Source organism: Canis lupus, chromosome 34 (genome assembly GCF_048164855.1).
Source record: "Canis lupus baileyi chromosome 34, mCanLup2.hap1, whole genome shotgun sequence".
NCBI lineage: Eukaryota > Metazoa > Chordata > Mammalia > Carnivora > Canidae > Canis > Canis lupus.
In genome coordinates this window covers 13,100,027-13,112,760 of record NC_132871.1, presented here as the reverse complement: position 1 = coordinate 13,112,760, position 12,734 = coordinate 13,100,027, and the positions used below count along the sequence as shown (strand labels likewise).

Here is a 12,734-nt window from a genome sequence, read left to right as displayed (position 1 = left end):
GGATGCTTGCTACTACTCAGGGCCCCAGATTTGGGGAAAGGGAGACCTGGCTGCCATTCCCAGCTCTGCCCCAAAACCATGTGCTCCCTGGGAGGTTTCTGGGCTTCTCTGTGTCTCGGTTGCTTCAACTGCCAACTGAGTTCAGATCACTTGCCACCTGCCTACCTAATCAGAATATTGTGAGGGTTAATGAGATTTTGCTTGCAAAGTGATTGCCTCATCATATAACTCCAAAGTATTATTATTCATCATAAAGACACAGCTGCAATAGTGTATATTGTTACATACCAGACGCCATGCTTCTATTTTTAGCAACTTTGAAATGAGAGTGTCTTAGAATTATACAGTGGAAGGGACCGCCCCACCTTACCTGCCCCAGGCTCTGTTCCGGGCCAGGTGAAAGTCTAACCACCCAAGACAGGCTGGCTTTTCGTCTCAATTTTACATCTAAGACCCAAACTCTTCAGTTCTCTCTCCAGAGGAAATTCCAATGTTATCATCCTGATGTTTAGGAGTTATTGCTTGGGTCTGAAATGCTCCCCTCCTGTTTTAACTACAATCAAACTCTTTCTTTTATGAATATGTTCGTTGGTCTCTTTCAGTGATCTTGGGGGGGGGGGCGGGGGGCAGAAACCATGTCCTCTGCATTCTCGTAATTTCAAAATCATTTCCTGGCGAGGCAGCACGTAGTAAACACTCAAGAGGTGAGCGCTGGATTTAATTCAATTGTTTGCATTTCCCCCACATAAAAGGACCACTGCTCAAGTATATTTTACACCAAGAGCATGGGCTCTGCAGCCCCAGACCCCTGGAGGCTAGGGCTGGAGGATGACATAAATCCAGGAGTCCTGGGTTAAGGGGCAGTGTGACCATGGTGTGTGTCCCAAATTTGGAAAGAAAGTTGCCCTTAAACCTTCTGTCCCTTAGGCATTTCAAAAAAAAAAAAAAAAAAACCCCATTGGCTGCTTCCTGGTGTTTTATGCTCTTTGATGCATAGATTAATGAGTGATTTAATCAAATTTTTCTAGTTATCCATGCTATGTGGTCTGTAATTACTCTATTAATTCATCTTCACCTCCCAGCCCCCATCTTTTAAAAAATGAGTATAACATTTGCTCACATTTCTACTCAAAAGGAACTTCTGTCCTCTCTAGTCTTAAAAGAAAAAAAAGAATCTTAGGCGCTAGAAGGTTCTATCTGCATATCATTAGAACTGGCTCACTTGCATGCATCCAGCTTTCAGATTCTCTGTAAACCTATTTGGCCTCTGGTCTCATCTGGTTTCAATTTTTTCCAAAACAACTGAGTCTTGATTGGTTTAGAGTTTGCACTTTATATTTAAAAAACAACAACAAACCAACCTGAAAGACAAATGACCGCTTCTGCCTTTTATTGTCATCTCCAGCATTCCTTCCTGTAGCGGAGACTGCTTAGGCCCCCCTCTACCAGCACTTGGTCCTGCTTGGACTCAGCTGCTGCTGAAGCAGCTTCTGAAATACTTGTCGGCCTCCCTTCTCGTTGTGTTACCTGGTGGTGGACTGTGGAATTCCTTGGTTCTTGTCTTCTCAAAGGAAAGAATTCTGTCAAGAGACCCCCCAAAGAGAGTTAAAGCAACAAAAGCTTTTATTTAGCAAGGCGAAGGTGCACTCGAAGCTTGGAGGAGAGCCTGACCTGAGGGTGGGGAGCAGCCTGATGACTTCTGCTTTGCGTTTTCTTATGTGGGTCTATTTGGTCTCCTCTGTCCCATCTTGTCACCATCACACCACCTCTTAGATCCCTCCCCCTGGTTTCTTCCCCTCCAACCTTTTGCAGGTGTTCAAGTTGGCCATCTTCTGACGAGCTCCTAAGTGAAACCCATGGGGTGGGGGTGGAGGTGGGGGTGAGGGTGAGGGTGGGGCAAAGTCTCAGTGCAAATGATATCATAATGATATTATAACAGCCTTGAGACTATTAGGGACAAGGTTTTTCTTACGTGCGCATGCTCCAAAGTTGGACGGTCCCAGTGGCCCATGTCTTCTGCTTATCAGACTGTGCTAAACCATAAAAGGGGTTGGTCTTTGGGCGGAGATTGGGTGGTCTCTGCAATTTCCCATCTCCATCCTCCCTTCTCCCTTCCTGCTCATGCCTATCTTACCGACGGCTCTAGCGATAGTACTTGTTTCCTTCCTACCCACCCTTAGCACCATCTTCAGCAATCTGGCCCAATGTCTTCTATCTTTAATGCTTTTCCATTTGCCCTTCAGCATCCAGTGAAGTCCTGAGATTACTCAGCTGGTCCCCATGTTATTTGTTTGGTCTCCACCCTGCTAGGGTCTTTGAGAACCTGCAAAACTACCCTGAGTGGCAGTGCTGGATTACTTGCCGTGGTGGTTAATTTTATGTGTCAACCTGGCTAGGACATGGTATCGAGACATTTAGTCAAATGCCAGTTTAGATGCTGCTGTAACGGGTTTTTAAAGATAGGATTGACATTTGTATCCGTAGACTTCAAGTAAAGTAGATTATCTTTGTAATGTGTGTGGGGCTCATCCAATCAGTTGAAGGCCTTAAAAGAAAAGACAGGAGCTCTGAAGAACAGGGAATTGAACTAGAGCTGCAGCATTAACTCTTCCCTGGGTCACCAGGCTGCTGCAGACTTTCCAGCTTCCAAAATCACCTGAGCCAAGGCCTTAAACAAATCTCTCTCTTTCTAACCCTGTCACCATCTGTGTCTCAATCTTTAAACTTTTTGTAAGGGTAGCATATAGATATATATCCTTTGGTTTTGTTTCTCTGAAGCATCCTGATTAATATACTTGGTCTCTGAAACTCCCTCTACAATGAACCCTTCCTAGCCTGAGTCTGCTAATTTTTTTAAAAATATATATATATTATCAGAAGTCACTTATTTTTTTTAAGTATTTTTGTTTATTCCTCTTCTTCTAAGGACCTTGAAAATAATCGATCACCTTGTCATTGTTTCTTCTGAAGCCCCAGAATTATGGTGAAAGTAATCATCACTCATATTGGTGTAGTGCTTTACAGTTACAAACTGCACTTAATCTCACAAAACATGGGGTTGGTTAGACAGGTATTATTACTGGGGAATGAAATAGGGCTTGGGCATCATAAGTAACTCACCCAGGTTCACACTGGTAATATGCAGCAGAATTAAAAGGGAAACTCAGGATCTGGTTCTCTTTCAATACGATTTAAACTTTTAGTTAATAATCAAGTTCTAAGACCCCCGCTCTTCCACGGACCTCCTCCTGGAGCAGCCTGCAGTGCCTACACACTGAGCACCCCGGGGTCATGCTTGAGCCTCCCCCAGCGCCCACCCTTCTCCTTGGGCGACAGCTTCTTCACGCCCGAGTTTTGCTTGAAAACTTGAATCCAAATCTATGAATACTGGAAGGTCTCTTAGTCACCACCCAGCCTCTGTCCAAGGCTGGAGAGGCGGCAGGTGGCACTTGATGGAACATTCTGTGCATCGTGCAGAGGGGCTTGGACTCTACCTTTGGGGGTGCCTGGCTGTCACGGAGGCTTTGCAGCACAGACTCTTCACTCTCGGGTTTAGAACTCAGGTGATCCCAGCTGAAGGTCTACAAATACCCTTGATACATTCTTCACATTTTCATTCCAATATTTCAGTAAGGAATAAAGTTATTAGCTGTTTTCCTTCTCTACAATCCTTCCAAATGTTTAAAGAATTTAGCTTGGAATTGCCATATCTGAGTCAGAGACGGGCTTATTTCCTGATTTCCTGGAGCTGTTGTCTGTGAATGTGTCCTCCCGCCCACCAGGGGGGCAGAGCAGAGGCCATGCGGGCATGCGGAGGGAGTCCTGTGGCACTGGCACTGGCCGGAGGAGCACAGAAAAGCCGGTCTTGGCAAATTCTGGGGCTGCATGTGGGAGGAAAGAGGGCGAACCCATGCTATCACTGCCTCCATTCACAAGCCCCCATTCTTAGAAAACCTGAGTTCTGCAAACAACCGTGTGCTGGCTCAACAAACCTCATTTACTCTACAGCGAAGAAAAAGTAAACAGATTTGTTCCTCACCTCTCCCTTCTTTTCTATGCAGAGGTAGCCTGGAGAGGAAACGTTTTCTTCCAAGCCCAGAACATTCTGACGTCACACCACTGGAGCGGCCACCACTTCCTAAGGTTCAGGCTTCCCTGCTGAGCCTTCTCCAGCCACCCCTGGCATCGGTGCCAGGGGGGCATAGAACACGTGGGGACGGGTCAGACTGTTTTAGTAAATAATACTGTTACTGTGAAAAATGGGTAACAAGAAGAACGGTGACCACTGATTGAGGGCTTGCCCCAAACTAGGCACGTTGCTAAACCTTTTGCAAAATGCATTATTTCATCGGGGAGCTATCATTTCCATTTTCCAGATGAAACACATCAAGGTTAAGTAACTGCCCCAAGATCTACAGCTGGTACATGGTTGGAGAGATGGTTCTCGGCCTAGCTAAAGGCCCCTAACCTCCGGCAGGAGCCGCCAAATGATGAGAGACACCGGGGCGAATCCAGAGAAAGAAGTCATTGCACCTACGGGCTGGTTCTAGTTAGGTCTCTTCTAGAGTAGTGGTGGTCCTGGGTCAGCAGTTCTAGACCCTCGATGTGTCCAAGGCTATCCCAGAGTGGGACAAAACGTCCTGAGCCTCCGGTATCCTTGCCTGGTCTTGGGCCTTCCGAGCCACAGAATGTGGAGCTCCACGAATGAGCTCCACTCCTCTCCTGCGCTTGCCTCAGCAGTGCTCATCAGACCCGGCATCCTCATCCCATCCTCTTCTCTCTGGAAGTCTAAACCTAGGGCTGATTAGGGGTAAGGAGATGTGGAGGGAGAGAAAGAGCCAGGCCAGGTAAGAATGGCTTCTTTTCTGCTGACCTCTCTCATTGTCCTTAACTCTGATCCAACAAGATGCCTGGGGATCCAGCACCCTAGACCTCTTGAGGAGCCTGTTCTGCCCCGACTGACTAGGACAGAGCCATTCAGGACTGCAGGTCAAGTAAACAGAGCCCATGCATCAGTGCACTGCCAGCAAATGGGCAATCTGCGTTCTTGTGACAAGAAGTGGGAAGATGTACAATTAGGTGAGGTCTGCTCCCACGGCCTTAGTGCTACTGTTTCGGTGACACTTGGCGGGGGAAAATGCAACTCTAATTAATCTCAGAACAAAAGCAGACCTTAGCCAGCCCCTGAACCTGGCTCACTCCCCACCGAGCCCTCGATTCAAAGTTCTCGCTTGCTGGGGCTTTATACATGAACCCCTGCCTGAAGGCACAGGTAAAAAGGGACAGGAGGATCCGAGACCTACAGCCGTGGGGATCCAAGGAAAACCAGAGGCTCGCTCAGGAACCAGATGATTCATTGCTGGAACATCGTCCCTTTGCTCTGCTCCCGGGAGTCCTGTGGGCGCTAATGGAGATACTTGGTGCGTGGATCAAATGAAGGACACAATGAAAAAGAAATGTGCGCAGGACGGACGTGGCTCTCTGCTCTTTCAGCTCTTTGTGCTTCAGATCGAGTGTCTACGCATCCTTTCAGAGCCCTCCACTCTGGCAGGAGGCGCGCCAGGCCTCCCGTCTAGGGCAGGGGGGTGTGGAGAGCACATTTTATCTCCTCCTGCAGATAGGACGATTGTGAGAGAGGACCTTTTTGTCTGTGGTCGTTAGGCTTAAAATCCAAGTGAATCGTAATATTTATTAGATCTTTAGATTATGTTGGCTTTGGGAGAGGCCCACTTTTATTTCAAGATGAGTATTGGAGTGCTTTGGTGTACAGCTATGCTCTTTCGCCCATGTGGTAAGGTATGAACATTTTCTACTTTCAGAACTTATGTTCCGAACTCAGTGTGAAAAACCAGCCAACACTCCCCCTCTCGCCCCCCACCCCACATACACGCCCCTCAGTGAATTTTCCCATGGAATAACAAACTGCCCAAAGCCAAGCTGGAAGCACTGTGATGCTGGGAAATCTGGGAAATCAGAAATCACCACTAGACTCAAAGTTTGAGGCATCAGTGTGATTTGGTTTCCATGATAGCAGCATGGTTGCGAAATCACCATAGGATTCTTACTCAAAAACCACAAACTTTTTGGGGGTTGTTTGGAAAACTTCCAACAAACTGTAGCCCTCTTTGACTTCCAGCAGGGCATTCCCATAAGAAGGTGAAGAATTTAGCTGGTAAAACAGCTCAAGAAAATAAATTAAGTGAAGTCATTTTTTGTATTCGTTTGTAAACGTCCAATTCAAAGTCAAAGTTTCCCAAAATGTGGTCTGTGGGTCACCTGGGGTTCTTCTGGGCTTCATTCTAGTGCGGAATCAGTTAGTAATAGCTCCCTCAAGTGATGCTGGTACATCTGAAATTTGAGAACCTGCTGGAGTGGGTGATCACTTCACAGCCTAAACATTCGTGCCTTACAAGAACTGTCACTGGGTAGACATCATTTTCTTCCTGGGTCAAAATTTATAAAGTTAGAGCTACTTAATCTTGGTTAATTCAATTGATCAAGCATTTAATGAACAACAGTGTCTTGCTGTCAGGGACACAGGGCTGAGCAGGACCTAGTTCTTGTCCTCACAAATCTTAGAATTGAGTAAGAAGTATCAGACAAATGCACAAATAAATATAATGCAAGGCAGAAAATGGTGAGATCTTCCCAAGAAAGAGCTCTACCGAGTACCCAAAGTTCAGAGAAGAAAGTGGCCATGATCTGCGTGGAGAACTAGGAAGCCATGGTTTTTGAGATGGGCTTTGAATGATGGGGAAAATTTCACAGGCGGAGATGTTTGCTGAGTGTGTTGGGATTCTGGGAAGAAGGAACAAAGTGAGAAAACTGTAGAGCCTAAGGTGTTTGGGAACCACCAGTTAGTGGGTTTGAGCCAGAAAGTTAGTTTAGAACCATCTCATGACTGTCTGGAATGCTGGGTAGATGAAGATTTGTTAATTGGGGTATAATTCACATGTCATGAAATTCATTCTTTTTAAACCGTGTGATTCATGGTTTTAGTACATTCCCAGGGTTGTGCCACCATAAAAATTATCTAATCTCAGAAATTTTTATCACCCCAAAAAACAACCCCCCACCTATTAGCAGCCACTTCCCATTCTCCCCTCCCCCAGCCCCTGGCAACCATTAATCTACTTTCTGTCCGTATGGATTCGGCCCATGAATTTGTATAGAACTAACTAGAGAGTTGGGAGCTACCAATTATCTAAATTGAGGTAGAATTTGCACATATGAAATACATAGATCTTAAGTGTAAGATTCAGTGAATTTTAAGCAATATATACACATATCTTACTAATTCCCCCAAATACAGAACATTTTCATCACCCCAGAAAGTTCTCCTATAGACTATTTTAGCTGATCCTACTCCATGAGCAACCATCGTACTGATTACTATCACCATAAATTAGCTTTGTTTTTTTTTTCTTAAACTTCACGTAAATGGAAGCACACATTATGTACTCTTGTGTCTGGCTTCTTTTGCCCCAAATAATACTATTTTGAGATTCATTCCTGCTGTTACATGTGTTGGTAGTTCATTCTTTTTTATTCCTAAATAGAATAAATGTACCATATTTGGTTTATTCGAGCTTCTGTCCGTGGCCATTTGAGTTGTTTCCAGTTTATGGCCAATTGTGAACAAAGCAGTTGTGAAGTTTCTCTTTTGGGGGATGTATGCTCACCTGGGGATGACGGGGGTGGGAAGATAAATACCTAGGAGTAGGATTCTTGGCTGGGGAGCTAATGCTTTTTCTAGATCAAGAATGTCATCCCACCAGGACTGAACTGTAAGAAAATGGAAGCAGCAGCAGGTCGCAGGGAGAATCAGGGGTGGAATTTCGGAAAATCAACATGCGAGATGTCCTTCATGATGGGGACTCAGAATATACAGAACTTGGAAGACGAGTGGATGTGGGTGGGCCGGGAAAACAGACGTTTTAACAACTCTTTACCAAGTATTTACTCGGCAAGGCCGCCTTGGGTTGCAGGCGGTGTGACAGACGGAACAACACGCTCATCCTTGTTTGTAGGAAGGATAAAGGTTTTGGTTTGGGATAAGATAGATCCCTGTCCCCAGAAGGCTGTTTCCCTGACACTCCACGAGCCTGGGTGGGAGTATCAGCTCAATGAATGAACTGCTGACAATCAGCTGATACTCAGGAAGAAGGAAAGGGCATCTGGGAGAGTGGGTGGGCTGAGGGAGACGTACACACGCCAGAAATTAGCCCACTTGCTGGCCTGGCTGATTAGATTAGTTACTTGTGTAATGAGGTGGAGAATTTTATTCATCAGAAATTCTTCTCCAGAATTGCTCCCAAGAAAATCAGCCAGAGCATGCCCCCTGATTCTCCCTCCCTCCCCCCCCCCAACTCCCCAGGGACTCTCCTGGAGCTCCTGGATGTGTTTATTCAAAGAGGATATTTATGGGCACTAGAAGCACCAGAAGGTTGTTGAATTCGAATTTAGGAAATTGGGGGGGGGGTGAAATTTTTTTTCAGTTATTGTGCTGATCATGAACAACTTTGTTCATCAGTTTTTAAATTTCTTTATCTGTAAAATGGGAATCATGACGTTTTGTATTTCTCTTCTAAATAGAGAGGTGATAAAAATCAAATCAGATCGTAAGCGCTAAAATACTTTGTAAAAGGTAGGCTCCCAGGTGCCTACCAAAGAATGAAATAACCTTCTATATCCCAACGGTCCAAACTGCCTTCTAGTTTATTCTCCCGCTACTCTGGCTGTGGCTGGCACATGTCCCACACTTGTCCACAGCTGGCCTCAGCCTTTACCTCTGCCCGGATTGTCTTCTTTCTCTTCCTGGTCCCATGAAATCCTTCCCAAGATCTGTTCACTCACACCAGCTGCTTCATAGAGTCTTTCCTTACAACAACCTCCTGTTCTGCTTGGGGGCCCAGATTACAGAAGAAATCACCTGTCCTTGAGATGTCAAACCAATCCTACGGGAAAGGCAATGTCTATTCCTCTGTCCAGAAAGTTCTGGAGAATTACAGACTCATGGGCTCTTTTGGCTCCAAGTTCCTGCTCTCACTGAAATTTTAAACTCCGTGTCTTACCTTCTGTGGCTCTTTCCTCTCTTAGCTGATGTGGCGCTCAGCCCCACCTCCCTTTTTCATAATTTCCAACACACAGAGCAGTCAGAGAAGGACGCGCTGTGTGTCAAGTTTACTAGAGAGCTGAAGCAATGAGTGGAGGTTTATATTCCTAAATGCCACAATATTAAATCTTATACAGCCTTACTCTTAAAAGCTACTTTTCACCATGGCGAAGCCGCAGCCATCTGGCCTGCCTGTCTCTCTTCCTCTTCCCCCCTTGCCTTGCCACTCGATTCCTTTACCCCTGTAATAGCTTGGGGCTCGTTCCCAGCATCCCAGGATCCTGACCTGAGTCAAAGATGGGCACTTAACTGACTGAGCCACCCAGGCCCCCCTATTTGCCACCATTTAACATACTTTTTGGTCTCTGTTACACTGACTAAAGTTATTTATGATTATGTCTTCCAGCTCCTACTGGGCTATTTGCTCCTTCATAGCACTGTTTATTTCTGATAATGTTTTTAAAAATGTTCCCAGGGTTTAAACCCAGCACTTTGCATGGAGTAGACCCTCAGTGCTGAGTGAGTGAGTAAGTGAATGAATGAAAGGTGGTACCTTCTGTATGGCGTTGGAGAAAATGGAATGGAGGGGATAGAAGCATTAGGCCTCCACGATAGGGTACTCACATGTAGCAGTCACCAGGAGAAGAGGTCACTGGGGGGCACAGAGAACCGCCCGAGAGCTCATCATCACCCTAGTGAGCAGGTGGGTGCTGGGGCAGGGTCCATGCAGGCTTGTGTGTCCCTGGGAAATGAGTGTGCAGCACTGATTCTTTTTAGAGAGACTGCTGATGTCCAGTTGAATGGTAATGATTTATGAGCATGACCAATGAGAACCAGAACCACTCCTGTGACCCATCGGACTTGTCCTCTCCATCCCACTCGTAACCCTGCAGGTCAGATCTCCTTCAGTGAAATCAGGGTTGCCACAGGGAGCACAGATTCAGGGTAAAGTCACCCAAACCCTCAGACCTACGGATTGGAAACTCAAAACATGTATTTTATGATAAAGACTCTGCCATTCATCTTATAAAAAAATGGGGAAAGAGAAAGAAGACGATGGCTTGAGCACCAATGAAAGATTCTGTACCATAGAGAGTAGGCTCTTGAAATGGTCCTTGAATGCTACAGTAGATCCTCAAAGTAAAGATGGTAATGTTTGTGGGGCTTTATAATTCACTAGAGAATTCATTTAAGAGGTCCGAGATCTTACTAAATCTTCACCCTAAACCTATAAAGGAAGAATCAATCACTTGTTCCCGTCTACAGATGAGGGACCTGAGATCCATAGAGGCCGACTTTCCCAGGGTCACAAACCTAGGAAGTGTTGGAGCTGCAACCAGGAGCCTGTCTTCTGGCCCCAAATCTTACCTGCTTTCCATCGTGTCGAGCCACTTTACCTGGTAAGATAGCTGTCGAGACCTGTTCATACACCGTCCATCATAGGGCTGGGACCTGAAAGCCTACCAAAAAAAGAAAAAAAAAAATCATACTATCTTCAGAAAATGTAGAAAATGATTGGTCTAATGAGTGATGAGGTGGGGTTAGTTGCCGATGGTAAAGTTATAGTTTGAAGGGTAATTAAGTCAATAAATACATCATTTTGGGAACCCTGGGTGGCTCGGTGGTTTAGCACCTGCCTTTGGCCCAGGGAGTGATCCTGGAGTCCGGGATCGAGTCCCGTGCCAGGCTCCTAGCATGGAGCCTGCTTCTCCCTCTGCCTGTGTCTCTGCCTCTCTCTCTATCATGAATATATAAATTTAAAAAAATCTTTAAAAAAATAAATAAGTACATCATTTTGCTCTGCTGTATCTGTTTTGACCCATAGTAATGGGTCCCTGATCCAAGAGAAACATGCGGAGTTTCAGAAAGCTGGAGAGGCAATAGGTGTGGCTTTTGGTCCTGCTCCAGGAACTTCTTCCCTGGCTCACCTTGCTGTAATAGTCAGCAGAACATAAGAGGTAAGATCCTATGTTTGGGAGTCTGGCTGGCACAGGTTTGTGTCCTGGCTCTCCCAGCTGCTTTGGGCAAGTTACTTAACTCTCTGCGCTTCAGTTCCTTTAACCCACCTGCAAAATGGGAACACATCAGTTCAGTTCTTTGGTTACAAGCCACAGAAACAGACTCACTTATGCCAGAAAGGGATATGTATGGAAATGATCTTTATTCTCTCACAGAATCGCAGGGAAAGCTGAACAATCGGGCCTTGTATAGACTAGAACCCTGGCAACAGCAGAACAAACAGCCATTTGGACAACATTCTTATATTAAAATGACTCCACCCTGTTTTCCATCCTGGTGTCACTTACGGCAGGCTTGAGTCATCTGTCTACACCTGGGCAGGGAGAAAGGGAAGGGATGGGTTTTTTCAGAGCCATATGGAAAGGGTCAGGGGAAGTCACTCAAAGAAAAATTGTAGTGCCGTTTTGAAAAAAGGAGAAAGCAAAGACAGGTTTACTACAGAACTAAAAATCAGGACTTGATAGGGTTTTATTTAGGATTAAAAGATGTAATACATTAAAAATGCTTAGCATGATGTCTGACACATAGGCATTTGATAAATATTTGTTGCTGTTAAAATGGGACAGAAGTGATCTGAGAAGGAATATGTATAATCCAAGGAGAATAATAATAAATCAAAAGAGAAAAGGATTCAACAGGTAGCTTGGCAGGGCAAAGCAGGGACCTCCTTCTCCCCCTGACACATGATCACTCCTAAAATACCATGAAATCTGTAATGCCTGCCTTTAATTATTTGAACATTGTATCATGTAGAAGGAATGCTAAGTGTAGGAGCACCAATAAATTGACACAACCAGAGACTATTTCACTGACTAAACTGAATAACAGATACATAGACACATCTATAGAGAAAGCAAATGGCAATAAAGGTGAAGTATAAATGCTTCATTTTCAGAAAATGCAGTTTTAACAATCTAAGGAATGGAGTGAATATTTTATAATTATTACGATGGAATCGTTTAAAAATTACAGTAAAATAGTTTTCACTTATTCCTCTGTAACATGAATGAAATGTATTGGCAATTAACAATTATACTCTGATATTTCTGCATACCACACTAACTGCAATGAACATTAATATTTATGTGTTACCCACACTGTTACTGACTGGGCCAGATTTGCTCCCCAGATCCTCATTTCTCTCTTCCCAGAGACATAAATGGGAGCTGCAAGTGAGTGGCTGAAGGCACATTTTCAACTGCTGTAGTTTATCATTCTTATAGTTTATATCTTGAAAGCTTCATAACCGTGGCAAATCAGTCCTCACTCTGGGAATGATCTTAAACAAGTTGGAAGCCATAACCCTACAGACAGTGCCAAATGTGTCTGAAGAATCACTCACCTTACGGGTGAAAACTCGGTTCTCTTATTTCTAAAATCACAAAGCATTTAAATTACAATTTTGAACAAAATGATATCTATCTATCATCTATCATCTATCATCTGTCTATCTAATCCAATGGACATAGCCTCAGAAATTTATACAGTGACGACTCTGTGTGATGCTGGAGGATGTACATCTCCTTCAGTTCTCAAATCTGCATGTAATCCTACACATTTGTCAGAATCTTTGCCCAGAAGAGGCCTAACATGTCCCTTT

The 12,734-nt window shown here is 44.7% G+C and overlaps 1 long non-coding RNA gene across 3 annotated transcripts in view; it reads right to left on the bottom strand.

Annotated features, from left to right (window-relative positions):
- LOC140624597 (uncharacterized) overlaps positions 1 to 4,234 on the bottom strand; it is a 35,792-nt gene extending 31,558 nt beyond the window's left edge. For all 3 annotated transcript variants that reach the window (XR_012024066.1, XR_012024068.1, XR_012024067.1), the window contains exons 1-2: positions 1,672 to 4,234; positions 1,362 to 1,580 (exon numbers count right to left, since the gene is read on the bottom strand). This is a non-coding gene — a long non-coding RNA (uncharacterized lncRNA). The remainder of the gene's footprint in view (positions 1 to 1,361; positions 1,581 to 1,671) is intronic.
- Between the last annotated feature and the right edge of the window lie 8,500 nt (positions 4,235 to 12,734).